The 14,422-nt window shown below is 37.5% G+C and overlaps 1 protein-coding gene across 1 annotated transcript in view; it reads right to left on the reverse strand.

Moving 5' to 3' along the window:
• Nucleotides 1-1,590, reverse strand: part of sNPF-R (short neuropeptide F receptor) — a 33,307-nt gene extending 31,717 nt beyond the window's left edge. Inside the window, exon 1 of the mRNA XM_086833776.1 lies at nucleotides 1,087-1,590. The gene's annotated coding sequence lies outside the window, so the exon portion shown is untranslated. The remainder of the gene's footprint in view (nucleotides 1-1,086) is intronic.
• Between the last annotated feature and the right edge of the window lie 12,832 nt (nucleotides 1,591-14,422).

Raw genomic sequence — 14,422 nt, forward strand, 5'->3', positions numbered from 1 at the left:
CATTTCACTGGCTATCAGAGAGAGCTGTCGCGGTCTGATATGCAAATTGAAATGCGTTTTCCTTTTTCGCAGTTGAATTTCCCTCCTTCCTCTGGGTGTCCCCTCGAAGCTCTGTGCATTTCCCCAGGCTATTGGTATCTTAGCCACGTACACGACTCTTGTGGCTAAGGATTTTGCGATTTGAGCAAAGTGAGTTTGATAAATTCAAGCTTATTAATTATACAAGTTTGTCAACGAGTTTAATGGGAAATCAAAATCACATTAATACGAGCACAGGAGACACGTATGTATGCGGAGCAAACCATCAATCATTTGTGAACGAGTTTTCCCACACGCTTATCACTTATGCAGGCTGGGTCCGTCCCCAGGCAATAATGATTAACATTACGTATACGCCGGGTAAACTTGACCAATTCCCACCTGAACAACACAACAATCATTAGCATTCGCCCTAGCGGACAAGGGCAAGAGCAATCAATGCATTTGTTTATTGAATCAACAATTGACGGATGGCTGGATGACTGGCAGCCGTGTCAGAGGGGATCAATTAGAATCAATCTAGAGTTGGCTTGGAGCATCTTGAGGCGCTGCTTCGACGTCCTCATCCCACCCGAGGGCCCCATTAAAATTAAAGGGAAATTTGCATTTTTAATTAAGGAACAGTCACGGCCAAGCCATTTGATTTGGCCATAAAAAGTAAGCAGAGTACGTGTCTCCCTCCTCCATACGGCCTTCGTTTTCATTTAAATGCAATTGGGTTTTCCCTAATGTTATCTCCTTTTTTCTCCCGTGGTTCCTTTTAACATTCTCGCATTTTTTTGTATTCAGCTAACTTATTTGTTTTGTCGCAAAACAAAATAAAAGTTGAATGCTTTTTTCGGGACTCTCCCCCGTCTCTTCGCAGAGGAATAAAACTTTTCTTTGTGGGAGAGTCAGGCAAAGAAAAAGGCCGCAAGAAAAGTTGACTGGAATTCAATTTGTACGGATCGTAATGAATATACTCGGGTATATACTTTGGCCGGCCCCCCAAAAAAAAACATGTCAAACTTATTAACAAATACATTTTGGTGTTCCAACCAGACTCACCTCCGCCTCACTCCGTCTGCTTGCCTTGTCAAATTGATTTAATTTCAAGTTTATTTGCAGCCAGTTAAACTTTAACTCTCACTCTGGCCGTTAAATATTATTATTTTCGGAGGCGGAAAGTCGAAAAGTTCTTGGCCGGGCTAACCACGGGAAAAAAACGTACAAACAAGTGTATAAATAAAAACCGAAAACTGGCGACCGCCGACGTGTCAACACCGCTTATGCGGGGTATGTACAAATACGGAGGGGGGGACGGGAGGGGCTCGAGACACAAAACCAAAAACCGCAAGGATGGAGGCACTCGAGCACGTTCCGGCACTTGTTTGGTCTCCTCCTCACTTCCACTCTCACACTTTCGCTATCAGTTCTTCACTGCACCACAATGGAAATATTGTAGCCTTCCGCCGAAGACAGTTTTCCCTCTGTTCCGAGAATGCTCCTCCTCGATTTTCCACCGATTTTCGCGTCCGCCGCCAACGAAGAATCACAGGCAACTGAACGGGCACCGACTTCGTGTGTCGGAGCGGCCGACCAACAGGTTAGCTGCTGATAAGACTTCGGGCGCACCCGAAGCCCTTGAGTCGTTTCGCTCGGTGTCCGTTACGTATGTTACGTATTCGCAGTGTTGCGCTCACTCAACAGCCTGGGGGAGCTGAGTGGGCGAACCGTTATTGAGTGAGTTCCTGTCGAGTCTCAAGAGCCGAGCGATGTCTGTCAGCAAAACGAGTGGAAAGCTGTTTTGGCCTTTTACATGAACCGAAAACCGATGGATTGGGTAATGTGAGCCTCATAAATCCATTGGAAAAACTTCTGGCACCATGTTAAAGCATTGTTAAAGCAAAATAAGTATTTTTAATCTGCAAAGTCACTACGAATCGTGGAAAAACCTAACTTTTTTATCCACTGTTTAATGTTTAATCAAAAGGAATAGGATGATTAAAAAATAATTACTTGTATTATCCAAATAACAAACTTATACGAAGCCCACAGAAGCTAGTGCCCGAAAATTTCATATTAAATTTAACATTGTAAGCTAGCTTAAGTTGTTAAATAAATAAAAAATCCAATACTGGTTATGCTGAACAGTTTAGTTATTTATATACCATTCTTTTAATATCTATTTTTTTTTTTTTTTATTAACTGTACAACAAGTTTAATTTTTCTGAAAATAAAATATTGTTAAAAATAAAGGAATACTTTAATTCATTTATATTTGTCTTTTAATGCCGAGATCCGCATCCACAACCAATTAGCTAATCAAGCTTAAAGTTATTTTTTCAGGCACACGGCCAGAGGAGTCATAAATTTGTCTCATCCAATCAAGTCCATAAGACTGCTTACCTGCTTATCCTCCTCATACCTGTATATAAAATACTTACTTTCGTTTAACACTTTATTCCGTCACTTTTCTTCATTTTAAATACCCTGTATTTAAGCCTGACAAAGTTTGCTCGAATAACTATTGCTTTTTATTAAATCGAACATTGTATCTCTCACATAGAATGGATTAGAAAATATAAACAAAAAAGGAGTGGACTAAAATATAACACACATCCTTGAACATTTGTATGTCTTAATTGCACTACCAGGTATCCTTAAGTCGAAGTCTCACACTTTGTATCCTTATTTGTTTTGTTATCTGTCGCCGGGAAGTTCCGCAGGAAATCACAAGCAGTCAAGGGCATTGTGAACAGGCGACAGGAGGATGTGCCAACTGATGCAGCTGCGATTTATTTATTAAAGCCAAGTCAACATACAGTCTCCACACTCCGGGCAGGGAGTCTGGGATACTCGTCTCTTTTCCCACCGCGCTGGAATTACGCTTCATATTTTTTAAGCACCTCGCCTGACACATTTTATGCTCCGGCCAAAGTGAAGTGAATAGTGGCCGCTTACCCGGGAAACCACCCCCCCCCCCCTGCCGCTTTTCCCTTCCATTCACTTTCTCGCCCCTTTAGCCGATTACCATAAACAATGGCAACTTTCTACCTGAGACGGCTCATCCTTATTTTCCGTCCGGGCCTCAGACTCTTAGGGGAAATTTGTGTAACATATTCAAGCGCTGCTTTCATGAATTTTTATTTACTTGGTAGGCATCCCCGCATCTCCACACTCCCCATATACGTATATAGGTAGTACATACAAACATGCATGGTATGCGAGCCAGACGAATGCTCTGTTGACAATGTAAAGTAAATCCACGTTGCGCATACGCCGCATATGCCGTGCAGCTTTCAGAAGAGAAAAAAATGACAATGCTAAGCGACTATTAGCACTTAACCCAAAGCCAGACTATTGCCTAATTCTCACTTAATATCTAGCTATTTATTTCCAGTCTTGCTTTTACATAGTAAAATTTAAAATATCATTGAAAGACTGCTTATCGTAGCACTTTCACAAATTATGCTTAATTGGCTCTTCATCTTTTATGATAGAAACATGAAAGGGATTATATGAAAACTTAATCATTTTAAACTTCTCAGAAGCACTATGCCTTGATTTAGTATGCTAATAATGTGAATAGACCCCGTTACTTAAGGCTAAAACAAATGTGACGTGCACGTCTAGTTTGAATTCTGCTCATTTTCCCATCTCAGCGAAATCGTATTTTTGTCTCGCAGTTGTTCATTCTGGTTGTCGCTGACCTTTGCTATCTATATCTATAGGTACAAATACATATGTTTTATGTACATACATTTTCATCTCTTCCGACGCGTTTATTTTTGGAATTTAATTTAAGAATTCGTTTAATAAATGTTCTCTGTTGCCCTAGAATCGAGAGACAAACTGTTTCAATTCAACTACGTTTTTAGGCTGATATTAAAAAAATTTATTAAACCATTAATAACTTCTTTAAGAGCGCAGTTTGGCAATAAAGCTAAGTTTTAGAGATCAAAGAAAAGTCTTGCCATTATTAATAGTTTCAAAACATTCATTTTTCTCAGACATTTCTAAGAAATGTTCAATTTATTGCCAAACTTTTGGCTTGCAAAGTTTAATGGAGCTGCATTATTATTTGTTGCGATTTATAATTTTGAAGGGTAAACTATGTGAGATTGAAAGAAAAGTGCCCTGGAGCACTAACTCAGATTTCAGCAGAAAGTACCTAACTTTAAGGAGTCGCAAGTTGCACACTAACATTAGAAAAGAAGAAATTTCCCCAAAACGTGGACGTGGGAGGAGGTTCGAACTACTACAATTGCTGGGAAGTTCGAGAGCTCCTTGCGCGGCACGAACAATACTTGGCACTTATATTGGCAACTTTTTCTATTGAAATTATATTTATAGCAGCTGCTGCTGCTGCTGCTGGAGCAGTTCGATACGAGACCAAATTATAGTCCAGACTACCTGAGTGGTGCATGCGGGATGGGATACGTGCTTGTGGCGGGGTCCCCGGATCGCCGGCTTATTAGAGTCCACATATTGTGGAGCCATGGTTATGCTTTGCATATAAATGACCCACACCCGAACAATACACATTCGGGATGGCCCACATGTGGCGTTAAAGTTACTGCCTAAGCCTAGTCTCCCTCAGCTGGAACGAGGGACGCTCTAGTTCTTTTCCTTTTCCTGGCCTGGTCACTTTAAGGGGCCACTTTCTGGGAGCTGCCTTTTCAGGCCTCGTTGACTGTGATATCATACACTGGACAAAACAAAAGAACATCTTAAACAACAACAACAAGACTTAATTTGAAATTGTCTCAGCTTATTAAACCTTCTTTGCAAAAAGGGATATAGTTAAAGATCGTTTTATATTTTTATAATTACATAAATGTATGTATTAAACTTAATTTATCATTAAATTTAATAGTAAATATAGGGATTCGATTTTTAAATTATAAATAACATTTGTGAATAATAAATAATTTTGTAAAATAGACTGAACAACTGTATCTACCGGTGCTCATTATTGTTACTTTGACTTAATGTATATTAATACTATTGAGGCATCTATCAATCTATTTTCACCTGTTGCTTCTATGCAAACTAACCAAAGATTTCCTGGAGTGCACATTTTAAGGACACCAAAGGACACCCAGTATTGAATCCCTCTGATTAGGGGCTTCTCTCTCTGCGTATTCTTCGGGCCAGACCCAGCTGCACTTTGTCTTCATAAAAGTCGCTTTGAGGACCAAAGGGAAATTTACATAAATTCGCTTCGGTTTCTGGACAAGTTTTCATCCTTTGCTGTTTTTCTCCCGTTCGGCAATCAATAAACGCACATAAATTTCCCTCTATCCGTTTGCAGTTCTTCTTCCATTATTTTGGCATCTTTCGTGTCTGCGTTTTTTTCGGGTTTCGGGTGTTGGTTTTGCGGGGCAGAAGCTCTTATCGCCGGCTTAGCTGGCCTCCCTTCGTTGACGTTGTCAATGGGAAACACTGGGCGGGGTCATAATTTATTTCCCATAAAACATGAAATGAAACATTCGGCTCGTAAATTATGAAAAAGAAACACGTTGAGGCATCAAAGTCAATGCCGTAGTACCCAAGTCGAGGTGGAGAAACAAGAATAATTGGCATGTAGTAAAACCAGTTGAAAGCTTAGAATATGTGACAGATGAAATGCCTTATCCAAAGCTAATGTAAGCCTTTTACTTGTGTAAAAATAATTTAAAAAAACTAAAATGCAATCTAGATAATATAGAAATAAAATAATAATATATGGATCCTTTGAATCTTTTCTCATACTCATTAATAATGCGTGACCTTTTTCATATTTCAAACATTTCAATTTTCAAGTATAACATACGCTCACAGTTTAATTTAACATCGTAAAAATATAAATACACATAATTTTATCACTTTCTATATTGTTTAATTTGTATTTCGAAAATGTCCTTGTAAAATATCCAAGCAATAAATCATTTCTTGTGGCTAAGTCTCTCTTTTACAAGGAAACGTCTTTTATCATGAATTTCCTAAAATGTCCTGGCCATTTGAAGACAATCAAGTGCATTTCATTAGCTTGTGGTCCCTTTCAACATGTTCTTTCATCTGTTCACAAAATCATTTCTGCCCTTTAGGTCAGTTTATTGCAATTTTCTGTCTTTATTTTATGACTACCCGAGAGGCAAAGAAGTGCGTGTGGGCAAGGGAATGAATCTTTAGAAATTTCGCTTAAGGAATGTCTACTTTTGGACATGCAGCCGCAGCCATGTTTTTCCGAGATCGTAAAATCTTTACGCCCAAACTGATGACGGACAGTTCCGCGGCATTTTGGCCAGCGGAAAATACAAACAATAAACTTGGCCGTTACCCATTTCCATTCCGTGTCCTGCAAATGCGGCTTATCGCTTCCAGCCAAGCTTTGGCCAGCATAGACGGTTTCCTAGTAATGATTCTGGACCTAAGCATCAACAGGCAGGTGTACGAGAATGTGTGGTTTTCCGACTGTGTCCGATGACTCTTTGATGCCCGATGTCGATATCACGCAAATGCAACGTGCGGAACTCATGATGGCGCCAGAAGTTTTGATACCCTCTAAAAGCAAAGCAGCTAGTTTTCGGGAGTTTTAGATTTTGCCTAAAAAATTTAAATTAAAAGAAAAACCCGTCAAATAATAAGTATTCATCCAGTAATAATACTATTACAATACATATGGTTATACGATTTTTATCTCACATCGGAACTTAAGTTCCCTGACCTAGTGCCTGTAATAAAGAATCATGTAACACATCTTACAAAGAATATTTAATATTTATATAATATCAAAATGCAATTTAAAGTCAGTCAAAGTAATAAGGAACTGTTATTACTCGGCATCGTGAATATTTCTACCAATTAAAGGCTCCTAAGTTTGCCTTATAAAGTCTAAGCTGTTGTAGAGTCAATACCTTCTTCGTATTTAAATATATTTATTAGTACTTATATACTTTTACAATAATAGGTAAATGTATTAATTATCAGGTGAAACAATGACAACAGTGCGGATGCGTTATATACAATGCAGAAGAATATAACTCATCCGCACTGTTGTCATTGTTGCAATGAATTTGAACATGTAATCATATCCTTTTATATTACTGAAATGGGTTTAAATAATAATTATAAAATCAGTATTTAAACCAGTTGTAAATATTTTATTACAAATTATTATGCATTTCATGAATCGCTATAAGCCTTTAGAAATTGTAAACAAGTATACAAAGGCTCGTAGAATATTTTTTTTCTATTTACTACAAATTTGATTCCCAAAGTGAAACACTCATTAGACTAAGAAAAGAACCTTGAAACGGTAATGGTCATCTTCAAGTCGCTGCCTGGAGTTTGAAGAGCCTCTGGGTCTTGGCAAGTGTCATGTTTGACCAGCAGCAACAACATTACCACTGGCCCAAACACACACAGAAGGACGCATTGCGTTTTAAAGCCAATGTAATTCGAAGCTGTCAGGATATGGGGGCTCCTGGCAACGGGCAGCGATGGGCCGCCCCCGACACCCTTTCCTACCACATCGATGACAATGACGCCAACTGGCGAGAAAGCTGCCAATGTCGCCCGTCCACAGTTGGCGCTCATATTTCCCTGTTCCTGGTGGCCTCCGGGCTCTCCCAGGACATCGTTGCCTTTATGAGAGAGTGTGTGTGAGCTGCCAGCGTGTTGTGGCATAATTTATACGCTTATTTGTTAATTTCGCACACACTCTCTGGAAGCACAGAAGGACGCACGGCCAGATACATTACACAAACTCTTGGCTTAATTAAAAGTTAAGGCAACAAGTTTTGGTCCGGCCAGAGGGAGATGCTAAAGACAAGCAGATACCCTTACTGATATTTATATAGTATAATATTTGATCAAAGAAACCTTCTTAAGGTAAACCCACTATTAAAACTTGATTACGATAAACTTGATTAGAAATAGTGAGATCCCTGAGATCACAGATACTTCCTGCTTCCTGCGATCAAAGAAAACCTAATTCAAAATTATTTCAACGTCCCAAAGGTTATGATTCAATCCATTTAACTGAATAAAATTTATTTAAACTTACAATTCAACACAAATGTTATTTATTAGTTTATAGTTGTGAAACAGTTCCACTGGGGTATTTGAAAGGGAAAAACACTACTCCACGTGCATAATTTAATAAGATAGTTGCAATGACATTATCATCATTGAATACCCAAAGTGTCAGGGGAACATATGCTCCCAATGAGCTATTACAATGAGTCCCCGAACTTAGGCTCAGAATATTTCAATTAATCAAGTCATCTCGGACCAGCCAGCTTGATGGGCATTCCGATAAGCAGCGTAGTTCAAGTAGGGCACAGCGATGGTGGATGGCTAAGCCGAGATGTTGGCAGAGCAACAGGATAATTACTCGACCATATGCTCGAATGTCCAGCCCAGGAGCCACAACAACTGGGCCAGAGGCAGCAGCAGAAGCAGCAGCAGCCCACCCAAGGCCAGTTGGGCGACTTGAGTGCTCTAGCCTTTGCTGCTGCCATGTAATTGTAATTTAGACGCCACAAGCTCACAGGAGTGAACAGGGGCGCCAGCAGGGCTCTGGCCCAGGGGGGTATTGGATCATATTTAGAAGAAGCTGTCAATCGGGCTTGAAAATATATTCTTAAACTATTATTTTGCCCAGAAACATTCAAGTTTCAAGATGTTTTTTGATACCGATGTTTCAAAGTTGATCAATAATGCAAATCCTGCAGGCCAAAAAAGTATATATGGTTTTGAACTCTAGAAAAATAGGAGTCTAACAGTATGCAGTAAATTTAACAAATAATTTCCATCGGTTCTAAATCGCCTGCAGTGCCTTGTATAACTTCTATAAATATATTTGGAGAATACCTTTTCAGAATAGACTAAAAAGCTGTTTCTCAATTTTACAAAATTACAAGATAAGTAACTTTCTTTTATAATATATGCCTTTATATTCCTTATTACATTAATATATTAAATATATATCTTAAGGTAAATTCTTGAAGGCTTAAAGAAGGTGAACCTGAGTGTTTTTGTTTTTTTTAATCCTGTCTACGCCTCTGCTAATATACGTACGTGTTTGTGTCTTTGTCTATTGTGTATGGGTTGTGTAATTTTTTCCGCTGTCATGCGGTTAAACGTGCAAATTACGCGCCATTTTTATTCGTTGGGCCAGCCGTTGGTTGTTTTATTTCCTTTTCTCACCTCATTTTTGCAGCGTTTTATCTGCAGCCTGGCCACATACTCACACATTCGCAGCCAGGCACTTGGAGCCACGTGTGTGTTTAACCTAATTACAGGGGACTCGTCCTTTTCACTCAGCGCTTGCTTCCAGGATGCTTTTTGGATTTAGGGAGTATTGGGATAAGCGTTTGGTTTGCTCATGAGAGCTAGTTATACTTTTAATGCTTTCATTTTTTATTTACCTACATCTTTAATTTACTCTAAATTTGTTTAAGTAAGCATATACGTTAAACAAGTTTTTATGTAAACAGTAACCACATTTGTAATTGTGTATTCTGAACACAGCTTCGATTTAAAACCAAAAAAATGAAGTAATAAAATCAAGGGCATCAACTAGTCGATATTTGATCTTCATTATGTTTATCATTTCTACGCCTGTGAGTCCTGTAACGGGGATGCTAGGCCACAAAGTATCATATATCCTGGCCTATTCTGCTGCGCTTGCGTTTGTTGTTGTTGAGTCATTATATTCATTTAGAAATTCAATTAGTGCCATAATTGCAGCAAGTGTTTAATGATGATAATGCGTTTACGCCGATAACGTTGGATGACGATGACTTGTGCCACATCCTGAGACCATCTAATTACGCGGCACTCAATTTTCTCAAAGTGTACATCATTAACATACTAAATGCCCATTTTGCCTGCTGGCATTTTCAAAAATATATGCATTAAAACGAAATTAGATAAAGAAACTCTATATGACACCTAGAGACTAACATCAAGATTTATGCATTTGATGGAAATTCTTTGCTCCCTCAGAGCAAAAGGCCAAAAACTTTTCCTGCGCGCCCATCGCAACTTTTTCCTGGACACAAAAATTGTTTAAAAATCATTTATGTAAACTCGAACAAGATCCAAGAAAAAGTATTCAACAGACTTCACAAAATGTTAATTATGAATTTTTACATTCTAAATTTACATGACAAAGACAACATGACATGACAATAATTTTGAGTGGAGAAATAGCAACAAAAAAATTAATTGCAAATGAAGTGGAACATTTAAATTTGAAATTGGTGGGGCTTGAGTCCGGAGCCACCTCGTGCGAGTCCCCTTTGTAAAAGTGGGCTGTGCTTATTTTAACAGCTTTGTTTTCGCTTTGAACCCATTTAGCGACCCATTAAAAGTTTTATTAGCTGCCGGGTTGCTGCCTGCAGAAACATAAAGATCAGACACAGACTCAGCCCTGGTTCCTCCTACTGAGCTGCTGCGGGTTGCGGGAAGTCTGATTTAACAACACAAGCTGACAACAAATTAGCTTTCATTGTGTCATAAAGCAAATGGAAATGGAAGAATATCGACAAATTCACAGCGAATAATATTCAAACCAAAAATTACATATTTTAATACTTATTATTGATAAAGTTTCAGAAAAGAGTTGACAAGTCCATCATTCTTGGTATTTATATTCCTAGTTAATATTCTGCCATACGCTATTTGTGAAATGGATAGACCTAAGGATATTTTTATACCCTTGCAGGGTATTATAATTTCAGTCAGAAGTTTGCAACGCAGTGAAGGAGACACCTCCGATTATATAAAGTATATATATTCTTGATCAGGATCAACAGCCGAGTCGATCTAGCCATGTCCGTCTGTCCGTCTGTCCGTCTGTCCGTCTGTCCGTCTGTCCGTCTGTCCGTCTGTCCTTCTGTCCGTCTGTCCGTCTGTCCGTTTCTACGCAAACTAGTCTCTCAGTTTTGAAGCTATCTGAATGAAACTTTGTAGTTAGCCTTCTATATACTCTCACTCGTATATATGTCGGAACGGGCGGAATCGGACGACTATATCATATAGCTGCAATAGGAATGATCGGAAAATTTTTACAAAAAAATGTTTAACTTTTTCAGTTTTCAATAGAATTGGATCAAATTTGAGATATAGCCATTTTACTATACTCTACAATTTTGCATAAAATTTTATGAAAATCGGACGGCTATATCATATAGCTCCCATAGGTACGATCGAGAAATTAATTCAATTAATAAGTATAACATTTTCAGTTTTCAACAGATTTTCATCAAATTTGAGATGTAGCCGTTTCATATTATTCTAAAATTTTGTGTAAAATTTTATGAAAATCGGATTACTATATCATATAGCTCCCATAGGAACGATCGAGAAGTTAATACAATTAAATTTATAACTTTTTTAGTTTTCAGCTGATTTTCATCAAATTTGAGGTATAGCCATTTTATATAAGTCTTAAATTTTGTGTCAAATTTCATGAAAATCGGACGACTATATCATATAGGTGCCATACAAACGATCGTTTGATGTAGAGGAAAAATGCAAATCTTTGAATGTAAAACTGCAAATATAATATGTATAGGTGAATACAATGAAAGCAGGTATTACTTCACTGTTTTTTAACACAAATATATATCATTTATATTGTATGGTTTTTTATTGATAGAAGTTCTATCTGCAAGGGTATATAAACTTCGGCGTGCCGAAGTTAGCTTCCTTTCTTGTTTATAATTAATTAACTATAATAACTATTACTTTAAGAGTTAATTCTAGACATATATATTTGTTTAGGCAATATGGTTCAATTGTTGACCATTTGCAATAAACTAACTTAGTTTAGTATTTTTAATTGGAACAAATTCTTAAGAAATTTCGAATGAAAAAGAGACATACTGCCTTAAATGGAATGGGATGACCATGCCTATACACTCATTAGGAATATATATACTCTCCTCAATTTTGTCAACTGCTTAATTTTGTTGAGCTATTAAGTTTGGCTCATTTTTGTTCAGATGCTCAATATTGTTTAATTACATATATTTGAACACAATTATTTCAAAATGCGAAACTCTTAAAACGGTTTTAAATGTTTTTAATAAATTAAGGAGGACGTTTGAAAACATTTTAAGGATTTTGGAAAGGCATCAGGAAAACACCTCAAAGTTATTTTTTAATCGTTAAAATTCAGTACTCAGTGGTCTATATATGAATATGGAATAAATTATTAACTGAGCAACTAAACAATGAGCCTTGAGCAGTAAACAGTGTATAATGAACAACTGTTAAATATTTTATTTTAGTCATTTATTGGCAACTTTGGATATCAACAGATTACATTTTCATAATTAAAGTAAAATAACATATTTAAATGGTATTATTTTTGTTAGATTGCACCTTCCAATACTGCCTCTTGGATGGCTCGGTTGTCTGTCCTCCTTTCATGCAGGAGGGCTTCACATGGTCCATATTGAATTTTATGAGGTATTACAAAAATAAGGTCAAAAATAACATAAATTATAAACCTAAGTGTGTCTTCAAAACGACTAACAAAGTTAAAAGCTGGAGCATTTCTAAGCAACAAAATGCTGGTTGGTTACTATTAAAATATAATATTTTTCTCTCTCTATAAAATTAACTTGCTTGACTTAATAAAAAAGAAGAAATAATAAGATAAATAATAAATACTAATTACTACTATTCGTATTAGAATTTGATCTTTGACTGTGCAGCCATCTTCTGGTCAAAACGGAACTGGTGTTTTAGGAAGTGGCGCCGCCATTGTATGACTCCACTACATACTTACATTTTGTGTAAGATACATGTCAACAGACTTATTTTGACAACCGCTGACCTTACTATCGATATATCGAGTTTCTTAGACAATCGACACGACCGTTTATAATTGCGTTCATCAGAAAAACTTGATTCCCGATCAGTGATGGATCAGTAATCAGTTATCAATTCTGATGTTATGTTCTGATGAAGTCTTATGATACCTTTCGTTGTCTAAAATAAATCGCCTGGAACTTATCGTTATCGTCTGGATTCCCGCCAACATTCTTATGAACTTGTTCTTCAGATATTTTAACTCGGGACATTCTACAATATTCTTGAGAATTTTCCCGATTTTCATAAAATTAAATTAAAATTTTCATATTACAAAATGGGTTAAAAACTGAGAGACTAGTTTACATAGATACGGACAGATGGACATGGCTTGATCGACTCGACTCAAGAATATAAATACTTCTGACTGAAATTTAAATTCCCTGCAAGGGTAAGACTTTCGTCCGAGGCTCTCCATATATCATTATTTGCAATTTCGAAAGTCACAGGTTTGCTATTTTTGAAGAAGTCTCGGCACACTTCTTTCAATTGTTCGAAATGGTCATTTAAACTGCGTTATGATTTTCGGATTTCCAAATTCTTCTTCTGCAGGAGCAGCGTTCCCGGGAACCATCTCCAACTTTTCTTGCAGGGCTCTTCCAGCAGCCATACCAATTCGGCTAAGTTATCCGACTTTGGCGAAGCCATTAAGCTTTCGTCCGAGGCTCTCCGTATATTATTATTGGCAATTTCGAAAGTCACAGGTTTGCTATTTTTGAAGAAGTCTCGACTCACTTCTTTCAATTTTTCGACATGGTCAGTAAACTGCCTGATGAGAAATTAGAAATTTTCAATATAACAACCGTATTTTCAATGAAACAAATTATTTGTTATTACTTTTCCTTTTTCATTAATTAGGGGTAGTTGACTACATTTAATTTGACATATGTCTATTATTTTCTGACACTTTGCACTTTTTAGTGTTGTTAATCTGTTTGTGCAATATGAAAATTTATGTGACTGCAGCTGCCCGAAAGAAGAACTATGGAGTCTTCTCCTAAAAGTAACAAATTAAGTTCTCCTGGTAAATTGATTAAGGTGGTTTTGAAGCCTTGTTCTGTGCGAGATCGTCTTCCATTTAAGGACATTACCTACAAAGTAAATTTCCAAGTCTCTGTGCAGATCAGCATTGCGAATTGCTGCGGCAATTCGCCCTAAGAAGTTGCTCTGGAATATCTTTATCTTTTGTTAGTGGACTTCAGCAGCTATTCCATATATGGCGAACCAAATTGGGGCGAGATAGCCAGGCCAATTTCTCGCTTCCGTATCAGACGAAGCTTCGAGGAGGAATTTTTAAGTCAGTTGAGACAGAACCTCCTCCGATTTGGTTCGGGTACGGGTGATGTGGATGGAGAAAGGGTCCTATCAATTATGATTATGATATGATTGTGATATGAGTGAGATGACCATGTAGGAAAACTCTTGGGGGGGGGGAGAAGCATCGCAAGGAGAAGGTGGTCAGAGGACATTAGGATGTGCTGATGGCTATACTTCACCTGTTTATGTTTAAAACAACAAAAGAAAATTT

The sequence above is a fragment of the Drosophila serrata genome, unplaced genomic scaffold, assembly GCF_035046125.1.
Source record: "Drosophila serrata isolate PLE 108 unplaced genomic scaffold, ASM3504612v1 contig_272, whole genome shotgun sequence".
Lineage (NCBI taxonomy): Eukaryota > Metazoa > Arthropoda > Insecta > Diptera > Drosophilidae > Drosophila > Drosophila serrata.